The sequence below is a fragment of the Sorex araneus genome, chromosome 3 (genome assembly GCF_027595985.1).
Source record: "Sorex araneus isolate mSorAra2 chromosome 3, mSorAra2.pri, whole genome shotgun sequence".
In the NCBI taxonomy this organism is placed as follows: domain Eukaryota; kingdom Metazoa; phylum Chordata; class Mammalia; order Eulipotyphla; family Soricidae; genus Sorex; species Sorex araneus.
Window position 1 is genome coordinate 2,222,314 of NC_073304.1, and position 21,688 is coordinate 2,244,001.

Below are 21,688 nucleotides of genomic sequence, written 5' to 3' on the forward strand. Positions count from 1 at the left end.
TCACACGGCTCACACTGCAGACACGGTTCTGTTGGTTTTTTCTTGCTTTTTGGGTCACACCCGGCGATGCACAGGGGTCACTCCTGGCTCGTGCACTCAGGAATTACTCCTGGTGGTGCTCGGGGGGACCATATGGGGATCGAACCCGGGTTGGCCACGTGCAAGGCAAACGCCCTCCCCGCTGTGCTGTCGCTGCAGCCCCAAGACTTGTGTCATCGTCCCTGTGTGCCGGGAGCCCCAGTGACGCTGTTCTGAGCAGGAACCAAGCATGCAGAGGAGGAAGGGGGCGGCCGAGCACTGGACGCAGGGAGTGCCGGGGCGAGGGGCCTCCGTGCGGGGCTGTGGCGGGCGAGTCTGGGAGGGGGGCGCCCGTGCCCACCGCGACAGCTGTGTGCCTGCTGGGTGACTGGGTGAGAGGGCGCCAAGCGTCCCGGGATACAGATTCTGCCCTGGATCTGTCTCCCGCTGAGGAGGCGGAGGGCCGACTCGGGCACCCGAGGGCACGCAGGGGTCACTCCTCACGGCCCGCAGGGCCGAGGGTGCCCGGTGTCGGGTGCAGATGTGCTGGGGCCCGCGGAACTCTCTCTGGCTGCTGGGTCTTCACACCTGGAGCTAACAGAACATGAGTCCGTCATGGAGACCACATGTTGCTCCAGACTCGGACACGCTTCCCACACGCCTGCCTGGGGGCCGCAGAACCAGCCGTCCCGAGAACCCCGGGGACGTGCCCGTGGCGAGCCCGGGCCCCGAGGGGCCTCTCCGGGCCGTGCTGAGCTCGTGTCTGTCTGTCCCGTCTGCACAGGCCGGTGTCTGTGTGTCCCGTCTGTGCGGGCCGGCATGGCTGGACGACTCCCGCCGGGAGCCTGACCCGCGGCCGCGCACGCCCACACTCAGTTCCGAGTCGGGCGGATTCTCCCCCGCGGGCGGGTCGGGGGGACTCGCAGACGGTTCCAGGCCCCGTCACGTTCCGGCCCTAACGAGTTGGAATGCTGGTGGTTTCTCTAATCCCACTGTGTTTACCCCAATCAGCGGCGGGGCGGCCGGCGTGCTCCGCATTTTCCCGTGATTACTGCCCTGGCGGGCCGCCTGTCTTCCAGGAAACGCCGTGCTCCGTCTCCGCGGCCGCCAGCCCGGCCCGAGTCAGCCTGACGCAGGAGAGCACGGGGTGCGGTGGGACCAGCGGGGGCCCTGAGCCCAGGGGCCCGTCTGTCCTGGCGCCCGTCTGTCCTGCCCAGGAGCCCGTCTGTCCTGCCCAGGAGTCCATCTGTCCTGGCACCCAGGAGTCCGTCTGTCCTGGCGCCCAGGAGTCCGTCTTGTCCTGCCCAGGAGTCCGTCTGTCCTGGCACCCAGGAGTCCGTCTGTCCCATGACCAGGAGTCTGTCTGTCCTGGTGCCCAGGAGTCCGTCTGTCCTGCCCAGGAGTCCATCTGTCCCATGACCAGGAGTCCGTCTGTCCTGGTGCCCAAGAGTCCGTCTGTCCCATGACCAGGAGTCCGTCTGTCCTGGTGCCCAGGAGTCCGTCTGTCCCATGACCAGGAGCTGGCCAGAATCAAGGGGACAGAAGTTGAGACCAGCAGCCCCTCTGGCCTCACACCATGCCCACAGCCCCACGGCCGGTGCCAGGGCAGGATGCTCTCCTGCCTGACCTGACTGGGCCACGCTGCTCTGGAGCAAGGCTCAGTGGGAGCTCCCTGCCCAGTGCTCGGGCCAGCTCCCCTGCCACTCTGCAGAGCCTGCGGCAGCGCGGGGCTGAGTAGGAATCCAGCCCTCCCCTCAGGGCTCCTGCATGTGTGGGGGGACGTGTGTATACATGTGTGCAATGACACGTGTGCTCAGGGATGCAAGTGTGAAGGCTGAGGGACACGAGTGTGGGGACACGTGTGCGGGGCTTGTAAGAGACGCATATATGGGGGAAGCGTTGTGTGGGGATGTGTGTGCGTGACTCGTGTATGGGGGCGCATTTATGGGGCACATGTATGTAGGACACGTGTGGGGATGCATGCTGTGGCATATATGTGTGGGAATGTGTGAATGGGGACATGTATGTATAGGACATGCTGTGCACAGGGCACATGTGTGGGTCATGTATGGAGGGACATGTGTGGGTGCATGGTTAGGAGGTGTGTGTAGGCAGGACATTGTGTGGATGTGAATGCATATATGGGGATGTGTGTGGGGATGCCTGTGTGGGAACATGTGTGTGGGGATGTGCGTGTGGACACGTGTGTGTGGATGCGTGTGTGGAGGCAGCTGAGCCCGACCCCACCTCGGCTCAGGGGCCCAGGAGGGCCAGACCTGCCCGAGGCGGGAGGGGGGTTCCTGGGCAGGGTAAGTGGCGGGTGGGCTGCCCCTCTGTGCGAGGGGGCTCGCAGGTCCCCGGGGCCGCCGAGTCCAGCCTGGTTCTGGCACTGAGGGTGGGCAGCGAGGAGTCGGTGAGTCTCTGCGGGGGCTGGGCGGGGTCGCCCGCACACTGCGACCTTGTAGGGGGGTCAAGGAGGCCGCGGGAGCGACCCCTGAGCACAGAGCACTGAGGGCGAGCCCCTGCCACCAGTAAAGGCAAAACCGAAACACAAGAAAAGAGTCAAATAGACGAGGGCTCAAACCATCCCGCGCTGGCGGAAACACAAACGCGCACACGCGAGGGGTGGCAGGACCCGGCAGGGCACGTCCCCGAGGCACGTGCCAGCGACCCTCGCGGTCAGTCCTGGGCCTGGACAGCGTCCCGGGGCCAAGAGCAGCCGCTGGGGGCCCTGCAGGGGAGGCAGACGCCCGCGGGAGCCGGGAGGGCACCTTCCTCAGACCCCCTGGCCCCACGGCCTCTCAGGAAAGCTCCACCGGGGATGGCAGGTAACCGGTATGTCTGGGTTTCGGGTACGAGACCACCGAGCTGCGGAAGGAAACACGGCGGAGCCCCCCGGCCCCGAGCTTGTGCTGTGTCGGGAAGCGTGTCAGCGTCTCGGCGTGACGCCGCGGAAGAGGGAGGTGGCTCCTGGGATGCTATTAAGACTTAAAACAAAGAAAGGAGAAAGAAAACCAGCTTTCCCTCCTGCCGGAAACCGGGGGGCCCGGCAGAAGCCCCCACACGTCTCTGCTCCGAAGTGAACGTCGCCACAGTCGCCGGGGCCGGCAGGAGCTCGGAGCAGCTCTGGCGGGTGACGGGAGCCGCGAAAGGCCTTCAGCCTGTGTCCACCATCTTTCAGCCTTCCTGCCCGTCGTCCTGACGCGGCCCAGCCACCGCCACGTCCTGCCAACTCAGAGTCTCGTCCAGCTGGCTCGAACCCACGTCCAGGCAAAACCTGCCCAGACAGCCGTGAGTTGCCCGGAGCGGAGACAGCCGAGCCCTGAGCGTCACAGGAAGCTCGTGTGAGCACAGAGCGCCCAGTGCAGGGAGTAGAGGCGCCAACCCCGACGTGGGCGGAGCCCGGCTGCACAGCCCCGGCCAGCCGAGTCCCGCCCCGTGGCCTTCCGGGCCGCCCGGTGTCCAGTGTGGCTCCCAGCCTGGGCCCGAGGGCCAGAGAAATGGAGCCTGAGGCCGTCTGAGGGCAGAGCCCCGGTGTGGGACGCGGCCGTGACGAATGTCAGACTCTGCACATTTATCAAAACCCGCCGACGTGACAGCACTCGGGGGACGGTTTATCAGCTACAAAAGTCACTGCGAGGTCGGGGCAACCCAAGATAGAACTCTGACGGGGAGAGACGAGCTAAAACCAGCGCAGACGTAAGCCTGGACCTTCCCGAAGGAAGTGGGGCGGGGGAGGCGGGCTGGCCTCGCTGGCCCCCAGACAGCAGGGGCGGGGGAGGGGGCAGGCAGGACGGCGCCCACCCTGCGGCCAGCTTTCCCACGCTGCGCCAGGTTAGCCGGCGGGAGGGACGTGTCAAATAAACACACGCAGATGTGGGAGCCGAGTCCCTCGCCACGGCAGGGGAGGGGCGTTCCGGGCGAGGGGAGTTTCGGACACTCCGGGTGGGAATGGGTCAGAGACGGGGCCTGGAAGCAGCGCGGCCCCTCGGGTCGGGCACCGAGTGCATCCTGCACCGGGTGATGGTCTGTCCCCGGAGCAGGCCCGGGGCCAGGGTCGTGGCTAACACAGGACAGCGCTGGGGAAGGACCAGAGACCACCCGAATACCCCTGGTGCCGGGCTGTGAGGAGCCTGTAGCAGAGCAAACCCCACCAGGGCGTCTGCAAGGCAGCGACGACCATCCCCAGAGGGAGCCGGGAGGAGCCATCCGGGGCGGGCACGGGTCACAGCCCCCCCGTCCTTCTGGGCGACCAGAGAAACGGGCCATCTGGGTGGTGGCCCAGGGGGTCCGTGTCTGTGCGGATGGAGTGGGGGAGGGAGGGAGGGAGGTCAGACCACCCCCCACCCCCGGAGTCCCGCACTTCCGGCCTTCCCTGTGTTGGCTGCCTTACACGCTTCCCACCGGAGTTTGAGGGAAAGCGCTAGAAAGACTCGGCAGTGGGGAAACTCGGCGATGTGGGTGTCGTTGGAGGGGTGACCCCAGCCCTGGGGGAGAGGGCTCAGAGCATCCCCCCGCCACGGGCCTCCTACTGCCTGCGCCATCCCGCGCTGGGGTCCCGGAGCGCCGCGCGCTGATGCGGGTGTTCTACAGGACGCCTCCTGCCTCTTGGAGAAGTCCGACTGAAAGGGGAGTCGAGGAAATGGGCCGGGGGAGCGGAAACTTCCAGACAACGGAGGGGACACGGCGCCTGGGACAGGAAAGGGGCGTCGGGGCGAAGTGAGGATCGTCGGCCAGAGCAAGGACTCTGGTGAGCAGCAAGACGTCACCATTGCTACATCAGCGAGGACAAACCACGCCACGGAGGGCGGCGGCGGGGAGCAGGCGCCTGGCCTGTGGCAGGGGTTCGAGCAGTCCTGCAAGTCCGAGCCGGGAGAAAATTAAAAAGTTAGTTTAAAAACTTCAGAAACAAGACAAAACAGAAGCGAGGAGGGACTTGGGGACAGCTCAGGAGCAGAGCAGCTGCCTGGCATGCGGGGGCGGGAGGGAAAGGCGAGGCCGGCTCACCTCGCCCGCCCGCCCGAGGCCAGCCAGGGCCTCCCTCGCGTCCTGCAGGGCCACTGGCCAGCGTGGGCAGGGGCAGCAATGCCACTCGCGAGTCTCGGCTCCTGCAGAAACAGCAAAGGGAAGAGGAGGTGGGAGAGAAAATAATAATCAAAGAAAAGTAAAGAAAAAATACCCCGTGGGGCAGCAGCAAACTAGCTGGGTCACAAGGGGAGAGGGCTCGGGGCAAACAGTCAAGCTCCAAGCCTGACACCGACGTCACCGCATCTGCAAGCACACGCCTCACTGGACTGAAGTCAAGAGAACACACGAGCTCCTTCCAAGGACAGCATGATCTGCGTGAAGGGAGAGTATAGCACGAGATGTATGTGGAATCAAATTGCATAGAACACACGCACGCACGCACACACACACACACACGCACACACACACACAGGGGGCCCATGAGAACAGAGTCTGCGGTCTCCTGAATAGCATTGTGCTGATGTCAAATCCCTTGTTTTGATCCTGCGCTGGAGTTATTACCAGTCCAGGAAAGTGAGAGCAGTGTATATTGGCGTCTGGGCTGTATTTGCAACTTCCTGTGCGTCCATAATACTTTTATAAGTTGGAGTAAAATGAAACGACTGAGTACTACAATAATGGTGGAATAGCATATAATGTACCCTACTTCCTCGTGATAGTAATTACACCCTGGGCAAAACATAAAAACTGTTCAAGACGTTTAAGAACAGCCAGAAGTGGGCTTAAAATTTAAGAGGATGTGACATTTAGAATAATAAAAACACTCCCTGACAGTTCACTGATATCTCCCCGGAGTCCTTTCTGATTTACATGGATGGACAAACAGGGACAAAGCCCACAGTGGTCATCAAAAGAGTTTGGGGGCCCAACATCAGAGTTCACAGAGCCAGAAGTCTGGAAAATGAGAGTATTCCGGGAAAGAGAGGGCCACAGGGTGCAGGGAAGTACCCCAAAATCGGCATGTGATGCCGCCCCAGGCCTCTGGCTGCCCTAAGCAGTAAATATACGAGGTAACCCGGAGCAGCCAAAGAGACGAGGCCAGAGATGGAACAGTTCGCTGAACTCCGGAAACAGAGAATTTCAATTTTCTCAACTCCGTCCCAAGAAGGGTTGTGCCTTAGAGGTAGACCGTGTTTCTGAACTCAGTTTGACTGTAGAACTCGGGAAAAACTAGAATAAACGTGCCCTTTCCAAAGAGTGAGGGGGGTACCTGCCTGCTAGAAGGAAGCACAGTATTCATCAGAGGAACATTCCAGACCCCAGAGGCCCTGCAATCTGTCACTCAGCGTCCATCATCTCATGTAAAGGGAATTTAGTGGGTGTACCATGGTGTGTGACTGTGTGAAGCACCTACGGGAAGGGAAACCCAGTCAGATGCAGCCAACTCAGAGAAGACACAGGTGTCACGTCCACTTGTGAGGGCGGAACTGACACCACGACCGGCTGCAGCCAACACTAAGTCCCAACCAGGCCTCAGTTTCTGTATCCCCGAGGCAGGACTGGCAGTTCCTGGTAAACTCCCAGTTGAGTCATTTGCCGAGATAAGGAACTGGGCAGTTGGGTCTGGCCGGTCATGAGGGGTCACTGCACCCTCCTTAGGAACTGTCGCTGACCACTGCCTAATGGCTGACCACTGTTGTCGTCGGGCCGATGCTAAAGGTAGGCCAGGATATAAACTGCCTCTTGACTCGGGACCCCTTATAAACTCTTGTGAGTCGGAGCCGGGGCCCTTGTCAGGACCCCACTGTGTTGGACGAGACTCGGACCCCAGCTCGAGCTAGCGATGGCTCGGGCTAGTAATAAAGTCCTTTGCCTTTGCATGGTCGTGTGTGGACTCGGTCTCTCCATGACGGGGGTCTGGAATTCGGGCACAACATACTGAACTTTGAAGTAAGTGTCTCAGCAAGGGCTGAGTAGGAGACTGTCGCCCAAGTCTAGCTGCACCGACAGGAACCGTCTGAAACCCAGACGTAGAGTCGCTGGGAAGGGCCCGGGCCGGGGTCTCGTGCCGCGGAGACGCCTCCCTGAGGTGGGAACAAAACAAGCAGCAGTCCAGGGAAGACCCTCGGACGTGGGGCCGCGCGGGGGAGCAGGGCGGCAAGCGTGCCAACACCTGGCACCGCATCCTGCCCTCCCCACTCGCAGCTCTGGGCGGGCACAGGCTATAGGGTGGCGTCGAGCTGGGGTGGCCGGCAGGTGGCCTGCGGTGGCCCGTGTGCCCTGACGGACAGCAGAGCCGGCCAGTGCCTGGCTGGAGTCTGCCTCCTGGTTGGCAGACCCCGAGGGCAGCTCCTGAGCTGGCCGCCTCGCGGGCTGGGGTGGAGCCGGGCACACCTGACGGGGCCCTGCCAGCGGTGCCGGCTCAGCGCCGAAGCACGGCCAGCTGCGGCCCACGGCACTGCAGACTCCGCTCCAGCCCTCTTTAGACACGCCCTCGCGCCCGCGCCCGGCCCTTCCCAAAGCACCCGGGAAGCTGCTCAAAGTCTGCACAGCCGGCTCCTCAGTTTCCCCGGCACTCAGCCTCGTGCCCCTGCTGGCGCCAGGCACTCACCGCTGCACACATCCGATCGCACTCGGCGCCACAGCTGGGCACCGCGATGGTGGACACCGCCCCTGAGCCCAGACTCCCCTTTGCAGTCACCCCTGCTAGGCACAAGGAGCATCGATTCCCAGCCACCACCAGCTGGGGAGGGACCCGCCGGTCACGTCACACGGGGGAGGGCAGACAGCCCCAGCACTGACGGACCAGGACAGTCCGGAAGGCTCCTGATTCAACAGCTATGGAAGCAACTGGATTGCCTGTGGTATGTGTGTGTACGTATGTATGTGTTGATATGTGTATGCGTGTGCATGTGTTATATGTGCATGCATGTGTATTGTGTGCATGTGTTTGTATGTGTATGCATGTGTGTATGTGTGTGCATTTGTTTATATGTGTCTGCATGTATATATGCACATGTTTATATGTGTATGCATGAGCATATGCATGTCTTTGTATGTGTATGCATGTGCGTATGTGTGTGCATGTGTTTATATGTATATGTGTGTGCATGTGTTTGTATGTGTATGCATATTTGTGAGTGTGTGTGTCTCCTTGGTTCTGAACCAACCAGGTCATCAGTTGAATGGAAAGGCTAAGACATGGCGCTGTCAGGCCTGGCAGAACTTGGAAACACCGGGTCGCTCTGGCTGTGCTTGAGGCCCCCCGAGGCTCTGTCTAGTGGTGTCCGGGAGACCCCAGTGCTGCTTTGGGGACCCACCGGGTGCCGGCCCGGGTCTAACTGGGCTGGGCTGCATCCAAGGCATGTGTCTTAACCCCAGTACTATTTGTCTCCCCAGAAACCTAAATATTTAATTTGTTTATTTTGGTTTTGGGGCCGCACCCAGCCGTGCTAGGGGTCACCTCTGGTTCTGCACTCAGGGGCCACCCCTGACAGTGCTTGGGGGACTGTGTGGAATCAAAGCCAGGCTGTCCGTGTGCAAGGCGAGCCCCTTCCCCACCAGAATATCTCTCCAGCCCCTATAACCTGAATATTTTTTTGGCTTTTTTTTGGGGGGGTCACACCTGGCGATGCACAAGGGTTACTCCTGGCTCTGCACTCAGGAATCACTCCTAGCGGTGCTCAGGGGACCATATGGGATGCTGGGATTTGAACCCGGGTCGGCCGCGTGCAAGGCAAACGCCCTACCCGCTGTGCTATCGCTCCAGCCCCTACAACCTGAATATCTTAAAGCAGCGATACTTACATGCTCACTGAAACAAAGAGATGAACAGGAGGGGAGCGTTAGCAGCAGGAAGGCAGGAAGAAAGCTCGGGGCGAGTGCAAGCAGAAGCCTCAGAGCCGACAGTACTTGGGCTAAGCATGTGAAAGGGATCAGCCGGAACGGAGAAGCTGAGAACGGCATCAGAGGAAGTCGTGGAAACCCTCCCGAAGGACCTGCGAAATCCAACGAAGAAAATAGAAAGACTTTGGGACAGCGTCGCACGGAGCAGCTCTCGCACCCTGGGGGTTCCGGGAGGAGGGAGGATGCGGCAGAATCACCGCTGGAAGGGACGCAGGCACGGCTTCCCTGAGCCGAGAACGTCGCTAGAGCCAGGCTGAGGCACTCACGGAGTTTTAAACGTCACGCCCAAGGCACACACGAAGATGCGTGACGGCTAAGACGGGGAAGCCAGGACAAGGACTCTAGAGACAGCAGAGAGCAGCCGACTCACACTCCAGAGCTCTCCTAAGAATTTCAGGAGACTTGGGGCCAGTCAGGGAACAGCGGGGAGGGTACTTACTCGCCCGCACTCTACCTGGGTTTGATCCCCAGCATCACAGATGGTTCTCTGAGCCCTGCCCAGAGAGAGCCCTGAGCACAGAGCCGGGAGCAAGTCTGAATACCACCGGTGTGGCTCAAACACCCTCCCCCCCCCACCAACATAAAGATTCCCGGAAGTTTTCTCAGTCAGAATTCTACATTTCAGATGGAGCGCCGTGATGTATACAGAGTGATGATTGGAAAAAAATGGGGGGAAATTGAGAACACGCTCTCCATCTCCAAGTTAACACATGAAGGAGGAATAAACGGTTTACAGCTTTCTGGCTTTCTCCCCTTCTAGGTATCTCATGGCCAAACGCAGTCTCTTCTCAAGGGCACAGGAAACATTCTCCAGGATAAGCCACGTTTGGGACACAAGACAAATGACAATAAATTCATAGACTGAAATCAACCATCAAGAGAAAGCTAGAAAAGCCTCAGTTATATGGAGGTAAAGCAAGATGCTCCTAAATAATTCTTGGGTCAAGAAGGAAAGCAAAGAGAAAAAAAATGAATGAATTCTGGAAACAACAAGAAGGAAGATGAGTTTTTTTGGATGTGCACAAGACAGCAAAACTAGTATTAAAAGGAAAGCAAGACAGTACTACATCAGGAAGTGAAAACAAAAATCAAAGTTAAAAAGGAATCTAACCTTATACATAAAAACTATACAAAGAATAAATGGAACATAAAGTCAGTAGAAGAAAGGAAATAATAAAACATATAGAAATAAAATTTTTTAATAATACAGAAGATCAGTGACATCACAAGTTGGTTTTTGGAAGGGATAAACAAAATTGACAAAACCTTAGCTAGGTTCAAAAAACAAAAAAAGAACCAGAAAAAAACCTTAGCTAGGTTCATTAAGAAACAAAAGAGAGAAAGTTCCCTAAAAATTTGGATCCTAGGGGCTGGAGCAATAGCACAGCAGGTAGGGCGTTTGCCTTACACCCGGCCAACCCAGGTTCAATTTCCAGCATCCCATATGATCCCCTGAGCACCACCAGGGGTAATTCCTGAGTGTATGAGCCAGGAGTAACCCCTGTGCATCACCAGGTGTGACCCAAAAAAAGAGAAAAAATTAGGATTCTAAAAGTATAACAGACAGCAAACAAAAAGAGTCATCAGAAACCTTAGGATTTCTCTATGAAAACCTTACGACACCAAGTTAGAGAACCTAGAAGAAAAAACAAATTCTGAGAATTGTTTTTTGTGTACTAAATGGTTTTAATTTCCTTATTTACATAGAGTAAAGTAATATAATAATCACAAATAAGGTCTTACTGATTATTGAACTATTTCTTACTGATTATTGAACTATTTTCTGATCATTATATTTACCATTTCTTTAATTTTTGTTGGAAAAAATAATATAAAACCAGCTTGTTATGTGACTAAGGGGGCAGGAAAGGGTTTGGAGGGAAACTGGGGACATTGGTGGAGGGAAGGTCACACTGGTGGTATTGGGACACTAAATGCCTGAAACAACTGTATTATGAACAACTTTGTAAATCACAGTGCTTTAATAAAAATAAAAGATAGCAACGGCCATCTAGAATGACCCCGGGGCCAGGGCCAGTATCATTCTCAAGGTAGAAAGCTGAGAGAATTTCCTCTGATGCCAGACAGAAGCCAAGCATGCACACTGCCTCCACTTCTACACAATATAGTAATAGAAGTCCTAGCACAGTTATGAGAAAAATAAAGATACATAAATTGGGAAAGCTGTCCAATCATCACTATTTATTGATGCATATTATTAGTACATACCCCGAGGAGTCCACTAAAATTGTAGAAACAATAAGCCAATAAACATAATTCAACACACAAAAGTCTGTCACATTCCTATATGCAGTTCATGAACTAGAATAGAAAGAGATCCAAGAATCTACTCCATTCAAAATCGTGTCCCAAAACATCAAGTACCAGGATGAACTTAACAAAAGAGGTGAGAGGCATACACCAAGTCACTTATAATAGTTAGAGGAAGAACCTGGGAAATGGAAAAACTATTTCACATTCATAGATTGGAAGGATCATACTGTCAAAATGATTGTCCTTGATATAAATACAACGCAATCCCCTTCTAAATTCCAATGACACTCTTCAAGGACTTGAATAGTCAGTATTTAAATTTGTATGAAATCAGATAGCCAAAGCATTCTAGAAATTAGAAATTAGGAGGCATCCCGTTACCTAGTCTGAAACTCTACCATAAAGCTATAGTCATCAAAATATCATGGTACTGGGATAAGGACAGTTTATCTGACTAATGGGTTAGAATTGAGGACAAAAGACAAATCCCCAGATTGATGGTCAACTAATTTGCAACAAGGAAGCTGGGTACATGAAATGGAGTGAAGATGACCTCTCAACAAATGGTGCTGGGATAAGTGGGTATCACTTGTATCACTTGTCATCCCGTTGATCTTCGATTTGCTCAAGCTGGCACCAGTAATGTCTCCACTCGTCCCTGTCATGTGCTAGTGCAGCCCAGTGGTATCTACTCACTCTAGGAACACGAAGAGCCTCAAACCGTTTGTTCAGGGTTTTGACGAAGAAGTCTGACCATCTCGTAGGTGGGCAGCCACGTGGTCTTTTGACATCCCTTGGAATCCAGTCAGTAACAGCTCTAGTTCAGCGGTCATCTCTAAATTGCATTATGTGTCCAGCCCATCTGATTTTCAATGCCTTGGCAAACGAGACAGCGTCCCTGATTCTTGACCATCGATGGAGGTAGGAACTCCGGATTTCTTCTCTCACTTGAGTGAAACATGATACTCGAAGCATAGCTCTTTCTATTCCTCTTTGGGATTACCGAATAGCATTCTCATCCTGTTTTTGTAGGGCCAAGGCCTCTGAGGTATATGTTTTTTTTTTTAATTCTTTTATTAAGTCACCATGTGGAAAGTTACAAAGCGTTCAGGTTAAAGTCTCAGTTATACAATGCTCAAACACCCATCCCTTCACCAGTGCACATATTCCACCACCAACTGAGGTATATGTTAGTGCAGGAAGAATGGTGGAGTCGGAAAGATGTGTCCAGAGCCAGAAGTTCTTCATCCTCTTAACCACTTCTTCAACGCTCTTGAAGGTATTTATGCCGCACTCTTCCTCCTGTGCAGCTCAGGTGCCAGGTCATTTGTCAAGTTGAGTTCCCGACCCAGGTACACATAACTCCTGCATTTGGAGATGTTCGTTCCTTTGAGGGCAAATGGAACATCAGGAACTAGTCCATTTCTCATGAGCACTGTCTTTGTGAGGTTCAGCTGCAGTCTGACCTTTCCACACTCATGGTCAAAGTCGGCCTGCATTTGTGCCGCTTGGCTGATATTTGGTGTTGTGAGAACGATGTCATCAGCAAAGCGGAGGTGGTGTAATTGCCGACCATCTATCTTCACTCCCATTTCTTCCCATTCCAGTTGTCGCATGATGTTCTCGAGGGTGGCACTGAAGAGTTTCGGTGAAATGGTGTCACCGCGCTGAACCCCTCTCTTTACGTCAATGATCACTTCCTTGTAGAATGGTGAGATCTTGGTGATGAATCTGTAATACAGCTCGCAGAGGATCCTGATATACTGAGTTTGAACACCCTGTTTGGCTAGGGCTTCGATGACTGCTTTAGTCTCAACAGAATCAAAGGCCGTCTTTAAATCAATGAACATTAGACAGAGCGGCATCTTGAACTCTCGTGAGACCAATGAGCTTGGTCACTGTGGATATGGTCGATTGTGCTGAATCCTTTTCGGAACCCGGCTTGCTCTCATGGTTGTCCTACTGTATTCAGAATGACTCAAGTGAACAACTCGTAGATGACAGACAACAGGCAGATCGGGCGATAGTTGCCGATGTTGTGGATGTCTCCCTTCTTGTACAACAGAACGGTCCTGCTGGTTTTCCATTGGGACAGAACCTTGCATTCAGACAGGTAGCATGTGAAGAGCTGAGCCAGTGTATTGACGAGTACTGGCAGCAGATTCTTTTTTTTGTTTGTTTGTTTTTTGGGTCACACCCAGCGATGCTCAGGGGTAACTCCTGGCTTTGCACTCAGGAATTACTCCTGGCAGTGCTTGGGGGACCATATGGGATGCCGGGGATCGAACCCGGGTCGGCCGCGTGCAAGGCAAACGCCCTACCCGCTGTGCTATCGCTCCAGCCCCTGGCAGCAGATTCTTCAGGTGTTTGGGTCTGACCTTGTCTGGACCAGGTGCTGTACACGTCTTTACCAGTGAAATGGCATGTTGGATTTCAGAAGGGAGAACGCTGGGAATGACATATCCATCCTGCAGAACTTAGTATGTGGGCAGGTAGACGTGGCTGTCAAAGAGATCCAAGTAGAAGTCATGGATAACCTTTTCCATTGCCCTTCTGGAAGATGTGATAGATCCATCAGGATGTCAGAGGGCAGTCGTCTTGGTCTTATAGTTGGCGAAGGACAGGCGGGTATTGTAAATACTTTTCCTGGCTTCTGCCGCTTTGGCCAACACTGCTGCTCTTCTCTCTTTGAGGTCTTCCTTTATCACTTCTCTGCACAGCTTTGCGAGCTCGGATGTTAGCTTGTGATTGCCTGAGGCTCACGCCAGACCATGTTGGCGAATGAGCTCGAGAGTTTCCAAAGACAGGCGACTTTTTGTGACTTTCTCTCTCTCTGCATTCCTTGCACAATCATGGAGGTGCTGAATTAGTCGATTGTATTCCTCATCGATGTTGTCAACAACTTCATCTTGCCATATTGCTGCAGTAGTGCCAAAGAGATCCCAGTTGGTGGTCCTTCTGGGAGTTCTCTTCTTATACTTAGCAGCCCTTTCTCCCCACTCCGTGAAGTAGAATTTCGCACGAAGGAGACAGTGGTCTGATCCTGTTTGGAACTTTGGGACAATAGCAACATCAGTCAGGCAAAACCTTCGATTAAATATGATGTGGTCAATTTCATTGTGAAACTGTCCACCAGGAGACCCCCATGTCCAGCATTTAGATCCGGCCTTCTGGAACTGCAAGTTACCATCGATGGTCTTGGTCAACATGATGAAGTCAGACAGTCTCTCACCCTGATCGTTCCATTCTAGGCCGTGGGTCCCAATGTGGAGTTCTTCGGGCGACCTTCTAGGTCCTATCTTGGCATTAAAATCACCAACAATGACCTTGTAGAAGGTGTGGTCTTCTTTATAGAACTTCTCCAGCTCCATGTAGAACTTCTCAATTTCTTACTTGTCTTAGTTGGATGTTGGTGCGTAGATGACAGGGTAGAAACTGCCGGCAATGAGCCACATCTATTCAAACGGAAGTGTCTGATTCGGGTTGTTAGGCATTCGAACGAGTCAATGCTCATGGCCAAGTTCATGTTGACGAGGACACCGACACCACCGATGCCTCTGCTGTCGCATGTTCCGAGGAACAGTTCTTCTCCAGTCTCGAAAATGGCCCGATGTGCTCAATGCGTTCTCATCTCGGTCAATCCAATGACGTCATACTTGATCTTCTGTGCTTGCACCATCAGGTCCTCGATGGATGCTTCCAATGCCAGCGTAAGTGTGTTAAAAGTGCAGACAGTCGTTTTAGTCCTTCTTCGTTTTGGCAGCCTAGTTTGGCCCTGAGATTGTATCAGCCTCTCCTTGCTCATCCTTCTTAACGCTGCCGTATTCAGGGCTCTACCAGGGCCAGGAGAACGAGGCCCATTGTTGTTACCACATGCAAATAGTGATGGTGGATCCATATCTCATGCCTTACATAAAGTCAGTTCAAAGTGGATCAAGGACTTTGATATCAGACCAGAATTCATGAGTTATATTGAGGAAAATATAGGCAGAACGTTCCAAGATGTAAACCTCAAAGGCATTTTCTATGACATGATTCTATTTTAATAAAAGGTAATAACATAATAACATCATCATCCCGTTGATCAGTGAATTTCTCAAGCGGTCTGAGTAACGTCTCCATTCGTCCTAGCCCTGAGATTTTAGCAGCCTCTTTACTCGTCCTTTCCAATGGTGCCGCATTGGAGGCTCTTTCACAGCAGCCAGAATCTGAGAACAACCTGAGTGTCCGAGAGCAGAAGATTGGGTAAAGAAACTGGCACGTCCACAGTGGAATACTATGCAGCCGCCAGGAACAATGAAGTCACGAAATTTGCTGATACATAGGTGGACACAGAGAGTATTATGCTGAGTGAAATGAGTCAGAGGGAGAGGGACAGACATAGAATGATTACACTCATTTGCAGAATCACTGTACCACCGTCATTCCGTTGCTCATTGATTTGCTCGAGCAGGCACCAATAACGTCTCCATTGTGAGTCAGTCTTCTTGTTACTGTTTTTGGCATATCGATTATGCCACGGGTAGCTTGCCAGGCTCTGTCATGCGGGTGGGATACTCTCGGTAGCTTACCAGGCTCTCTCTAAGAGGGGTGGAGTAATCGAACCCGGGTCAGCCGCATGCAAGGCAAATGCCCTACCCACTGTCATATAAAAATAATAATAATCATAATAATATAAAACTAAAACCCAAAGATAGGAGAAACAAGGGCAGGAGGACTGGTCCATGGCAGGAAGTTGTGGGAAGAGGGCAATTAGGATAATCACTGTGACAATTAGAGTCGGAAATAAGCACTCTGGGCAGGAACTGAGTGCAGAAAGGAGGAAAAGGGATATACACGATAGCCTTTCAGTACCTGTGTTGCAAACCACAATGCCCAAAGGGAGAGGGAGAGAGGGAGCGAGCAAGAGAGAGGGAGAGAGAAGGAAAGTGTCTGCCATAGAGGCAGGCTGGGAGCAGAGGCTGGTGGGAGGGAAACTGAGGACCCTGGTGGTGGGAAATGTGCACTGGTGAAGGGATGGGTGTTGGAGCATTGTATGACGGAAACCCAACCGTGAACAACTTTGTAACTATGTTTCTTGTTGGTGATTCAATTAAAATTTTTTCATTAAAAAAAAAGAACACAAAGGGGCTGGAGCGATAGCACAGCGGGTAGGGCGTTTGCCTTGCACGCGGCCAACCCGGGTTCAAATCCCAGCATCCCATATGGTCCCCCGAGCACCGCCGGGAGTAATTCCTGAGTGCAGAGCCAGGAGTGACCCCTGTGCATTGCCAGGTGTGACCCAAAAAGCAAAAAAATTAAATTAAATTAAATTAAAAAAAGAACACAGACTAACACGTAAAGACATCCAATTGATTCTGGGGTGTCCCCCACCAACACAAACTGTTTCTAGCTCTTTTTTTTATGTGTGTCATTCTCACTGGTGTCGTCATCATGATCTGGATTCCCCTGATACTAAGCGATGATGAGCACTTTTCCATGTGCCTATTGGCCGTCCGCCTGTCTCCTTCAGAGATGTGGTCTGTTCACTTCCTTTCAAGGCTTTTATGGGGCTTTAGACTTTGGGGCTGATCTTTGTGGGTGCTTTCTGTGTCTTGGGTATTAATCCCGTATCTGATGTGCCGAGCGTGAGAATATTCTGCAAAGAAACACTGCGAAGAAGGTGTAGAGGTGTGGCTCAGGTTACACTTAGGCCTCAGAGCCCACACACTGAGAGCTGGAGACCCAAACCACTGCAACTCAGCTTAAAAATGCCTGTCAAGGAGGCAGGCTGGGGGCGGGAGGGACCCTGGGACGCTGGTGGAGGGAGGTTCACACTGGTGGAGGGACGTGTTCCAACAACCTCGTGTGCCAAAAACTCCACTATGGACAACTTTGCACATCACAGTGCCCCCATTACAAACAAATAAAATAAGACAGCACAGCGTTTTCTCAGAGTAATGAAAACTAAAGTCCCCTGTGAGCTAGCAATTTCACTCACAGGAATCCATCTTCAGAACAAAGGGCAAATTCAAAAAGGTATTTGCACACCAATGTCGCATCAGCACTCTTTACAGTAGCCAACATCCGATGACAAGTGAGTGAAGAAAGAACTCACGGCACAGTGCTCAGCTCTGAGAAAAGATGGGACTTTGCTGCTTGTGACAACATGGTTGGAACTGGAAGAGTTGTTCTAAGCAAGACCTGTCAGAAGGAGAGAGAAATACTGGATGGTCTCACTCATATGCTAAGTTTAGAGAAGAAAGAAGGGAATGGATAAAGGGAAGTGACAACAAGCCCTTGGATGCTCAGCTGAGCTGAGGGAAGGGTTGATGGGGAAAAGGCAAGAGAGAGAGCAGGGCAGGGGGATCAAAGTGATGGTCTGGTAAATTCTACCCTCAAATAGAGCCGTCCAATAAACCAACATTGCCTCAACAAAGAAAAGCATTATAGACATATTCCATTTTTTCACTTGACAATAATGGCTAGATTGTATATGTTTCCACGGTTACGGGAAATATGATGAGAGAAAAGAAAAACTGCAAACAAGAACCAAATGAAAGCCCCAGAATTGCCAGCTCTGACATGAACACTGGACTGGGAAGCGACAGTGAACTCGAAAGCTGGTCCACGGGAATGAACCACACTGGGGCGGAGAAAGGAACTGAGGTATGAAAAGCGTTCGGCGGATCCTCAGTGAACGGGGAGCCAGAACAAGATCCCGAGGGGAGCCTGAGGAGAAGAGAAATGGAGAGGGAGAGACACTTCCAGTGACAGTCGAGAAAGATCCCACTTGAACTGGACACACGGACCCACCGCGCTAAGTAGGCGTGAGAAGAGTAAATGCAAAGAAAGACAGACCTTGGGGCTGGAGCGACAGCACAGCGGGGAGGGCTTTTGCCTTGCACGCGGCCGACCCGGGTTCGATTCCCAGCATCCCATATGGTCCTCCAAGCATCACCAGGAGTAATTCCTGAGTGGATGAGCCAGGAGTCAGCCCTGAGCATCGCTGGGTGTGATCCAAAAAGCCAAAGTAATAATAACAATAATAATTAATAATAATAATAATAAAGCCAAACCTGGGGTGACAAAGTAAGACTTGTGAAGACTACAGAGGAAAAGAAAACCGCTTCCATGCATGAGCACGGTGTCCATCGCGTCTTGATTGACAAGCCCAGGGTTGCCCTATGCAAAGAGCTGGGAGCCAAGGCTGGCTCGATCCCAGACAGAAGGTTCCAGAATGCAAAGCACGTGTCTCTCTGAGATGGGCTGCGGGGAGCTCGGGGGACGCTCCCCAACACTGCTCCGGATGAGGCTGCCGGGGTACTCGGGCCCTGGTGGCAGGGTGCCCTGGTGGGGCTGAGCCTAGGGGCGCCCAGGGGGGACCCGGGGGCCCTGCCCGGGAGAGCAGGGTTGCAGCGCCAGGAGAAGCCTGCAGGTGGCAGTGGCGTCCCATCTCTGCCCACTTCTCGGGCTCGCCCCTCTGGGATTGTCACAGCGGCTCTGGGGTGACACCTTCACAGAGTGACTTCACAGCACAGCCTCCCCCGGGCTCCCCCTCCCCGGCCTGCCCCTCTCCTTTGGAAGCTGCAGCTGGGGGTCCACAGGCCTGCCAGGCCCCACCGCTGCCGTCTGGGCCCGGGTCTCGACACCGCACTGCCCGGCGCCCACCTTCCAACTGGCCGCCACAGAGCAAAGGCCCCGCTCTGGCCCGGCACCGTGATGGCCGTGCTCTGGGCGGCCAGGGCCGGGGTCTGCGCTGCCCCCCTGCTGCACCTCCCCAGGCAGCAGCCCCAGTCCCGGACCCCACGGCCTCAGGCTGGACGTGGGGGGCTGGAGGGGAGCACCCCGCTGCGGCCTCGCTCCCCTCGACCCCCTGCAGAAACGGGGGGCGGAGTGAGGGTCCCGCCCAGAGCGGGGAGGGGCCCCGACTGTCGGCCCCACAGAGCCAGCCAGGGCAGTGCCCAGGGCGTGTGCAGGGCCTGCACCCTGGAGCGGACAAGCTCCCTGACTCCTGTCCCCCGTCCCTGCAGGGCGGGAGGGTGACCAGTCTCCCTTCGACTGGGGCGCGAGGGTCACCCCTGCTCCTTTCCATGAACCCCGAGATCTGCCACCTCTGCCCAAAGGCACCGTCTGCAGGGAGCTCTGAGGCCCAGGGCGGGGCGAGGCGGGCAGATGGGGCCCCCTGGGGCACGGGGCTGTGCAGACACAAACGGGGGGAGCACAGGCCCAGAGGGACAAGGCAGACCCCCAGAGCTTGACCTGGAGCCCCTGAGACAAGAGGAGGAGTCTGGGGGTCTTGGAGTCTGCAGAGGTGGTGGGAAGGGACACTTGGTCTCAGGTCTGCTCCAGCCCCTCGGCCAGGTCAGGGAGCCGAGTGCTGGCCACCACACCCACGGTCAGCGTCACAGCTGCCTGCAGAGGTGAGCACATGGAGATGAGCACGTGGAGATGATCATGTGGAGGTGAGCACACGGGGGTGAGCACACGGGGGTGAGCACATGGAGATGGTCAAGTGGAGGCGAGCACACAGAGGTGAGCACACGGAGGTGGGCACATGGGGGTGAACACATGGAGATGATCAAGTGGAGGCGAGCACTGGAGGCGAGCATGTGGAGGTGAGCTCCCGATGCTGGAGGCTGCGGAGTCCCCAGACTGCCCGAGAGCCTGGGCTGTGGCTCCGGGTCCGAGAGCTCTGCGCAGCGGCTGTACGAACAGGCCCCCGGGACGCCTGTGGGGTTTCCTTGTGTGCTTTCCAGAGCCGGGGTGGAACCCGGGTCTCGTCCCAAGGCAGGCCCCCCATCCCCGCCCGCCCGCCTAGAATCCCAGCTGGGAGTGCGCCGGCCACCGGGGAGAGGGTCCGAGAAGCCGGGGCGCTGGGGCCAGCCCGGGGCAGAGGTCGCCCAGCGCCAGAGGGACTCGGCCTGCCCTGCGGGGCGCGGGCAGAGAGGAAGGGGGGCTCTCCCGCCAGAGCGGGCGGCAAACCCCAGTCGCCCGCCCCCGCCCCACCCGGGGCAGGAGCGAGGCTGGGTGGGGATTAGAACCTCGGTTCTGGGTTCCGAGAAAAACAGGCCCCTACGAGGAAACAGGCGCGAATCTCAATAGGCAACGGAAAGTGACGGGAAGGTGCGCCCGCCCGGGTCTGGAAAACAGCGTGAGCCCAGGGGCCCGGGCAGATTAGCTGCCCTCAGCGAACATAGCACGCCGCCGCGAAAACAGCGTCTGTTTTCCCTCCCAGGCCGGCAGACGGGCAGCTGCGGCCCCATTTCTATTCAGCAGGTACTGAAGGTCCCCGCCGGGCCGGGCGGGGGGATTTAGAAGGTCTAGCGATCCCGCGGAAACACGCCAGCCAGCACGCAGTGATGAATAACACTTTGGCTCCCGGAGAAAACGCCAAAGCCCCACGGACTTCTGCCCCGCACCCCAGCGGCGGGCGAGGGTCATCAATACAGCCGTCCACGCACCCCTCACCTCTCTGTCCGGCGGGACTCCTCGCCCTGGGTGCGAGTTTATGGCTGTGAAGAGACTTTGTCGTTTAGCTTTTGCCTTGGCCCTGAGCAGCCCTGGTGAGAGCTGAGCCCGGCTCTGCACAGGGGCCACTCCTGGTGGGCTCACGGGACCACGTGCAGTTCTGGGCTTGAGCCGGCTTGGCCGGGGGCCAGTGCCTTGTGCTCCACATCTGAGCTCTCCCACCGAGACGGGAAAACAACACAACTAACAATAGCACCCGCAATGCGGGGGAGGGGAACTTGGCCACAGCCAGCAATGCTCGTGGCTCACTCCTGACTCAGTGCTCAGAATTGCTCCTGACAGTGCTTGAAAGACCAGACAGGGTGCCAGGGATGGGACCGAGGCTGGGCAGGTGCAAGGCCAATGCCCTACGTGCTGTACTGTCACTCTGGCCCCAGCACCAACGATTTTTACCAAACAAAATATATGTCAAAGCAGCATGCTAAACCTTCAAAAAAAATTGCCGAAAGAAAAAAACTTGAAACAGGCTCCCAATCTCCCCACAGGGGCGACTAGATCCCCAAAGTCTATTTTTATAAAGACTCACATTCTTCTATTTCTCTCTTTTCCAGTTGTGACTGTGAGTTAGAACTCAGAGTGTGTCTCAAAAGACTTAAAAGACTTTTGTTTTCGTCTTGCGCGTCTTAAACCCAGCTCTCACGTAAGAGTCAAGTTTCTCGAGACGTACACACGGCAAGACCGAGAGAGCAGAAAGACAGGCCATTTCCCGGGCAGGCGGGAAGCAGAAGCCAGGCGTCCCCCTTGCCGGCTGCCGTGAGCGCTCTCATTGTTGATCGTCTCCAACCTGCATTGTCAACTTCCCGAAAATTCCTGGCTTCTTTCTGACAAACAGGAAGTTACCAATGGTCCAACATAAAATTCTGCCCCCCAGGGCCTGGAGCGATGGCACAGCGGGGAGGGCATTTGCCTTGCACACGGCCGACCTGGGTTCGATTCCCAGCATCCCACTCGGTCCCCCGAGCACCACCACCAGAAGTAATTCCTGAGTGCAGAGCCAGGAGTGACCCCTGTG

The 21,688-nt window shown here is 55.0% G+C and overlaps 1 non-coding gene across 1 annotated transcript; it reads right to left on the minus strand.

Moving 5' to 3' along the window:
• Positions 1-21,225: 21,225 nt before the first annotated feature.
• LOC129404046 (small Cajal body-specific RNA 1) lies at positions 21,226-21,390 on the minus strand. Its single transcript, XR_008629654.1, has one exon. It is a non-coding gene; the product is annotated as a small Cajal body-specific RNA 1 (non-coding RNA).
• Between the last annotated feature and the right edge of the window lie 298 nt (positions 21,391-21,688).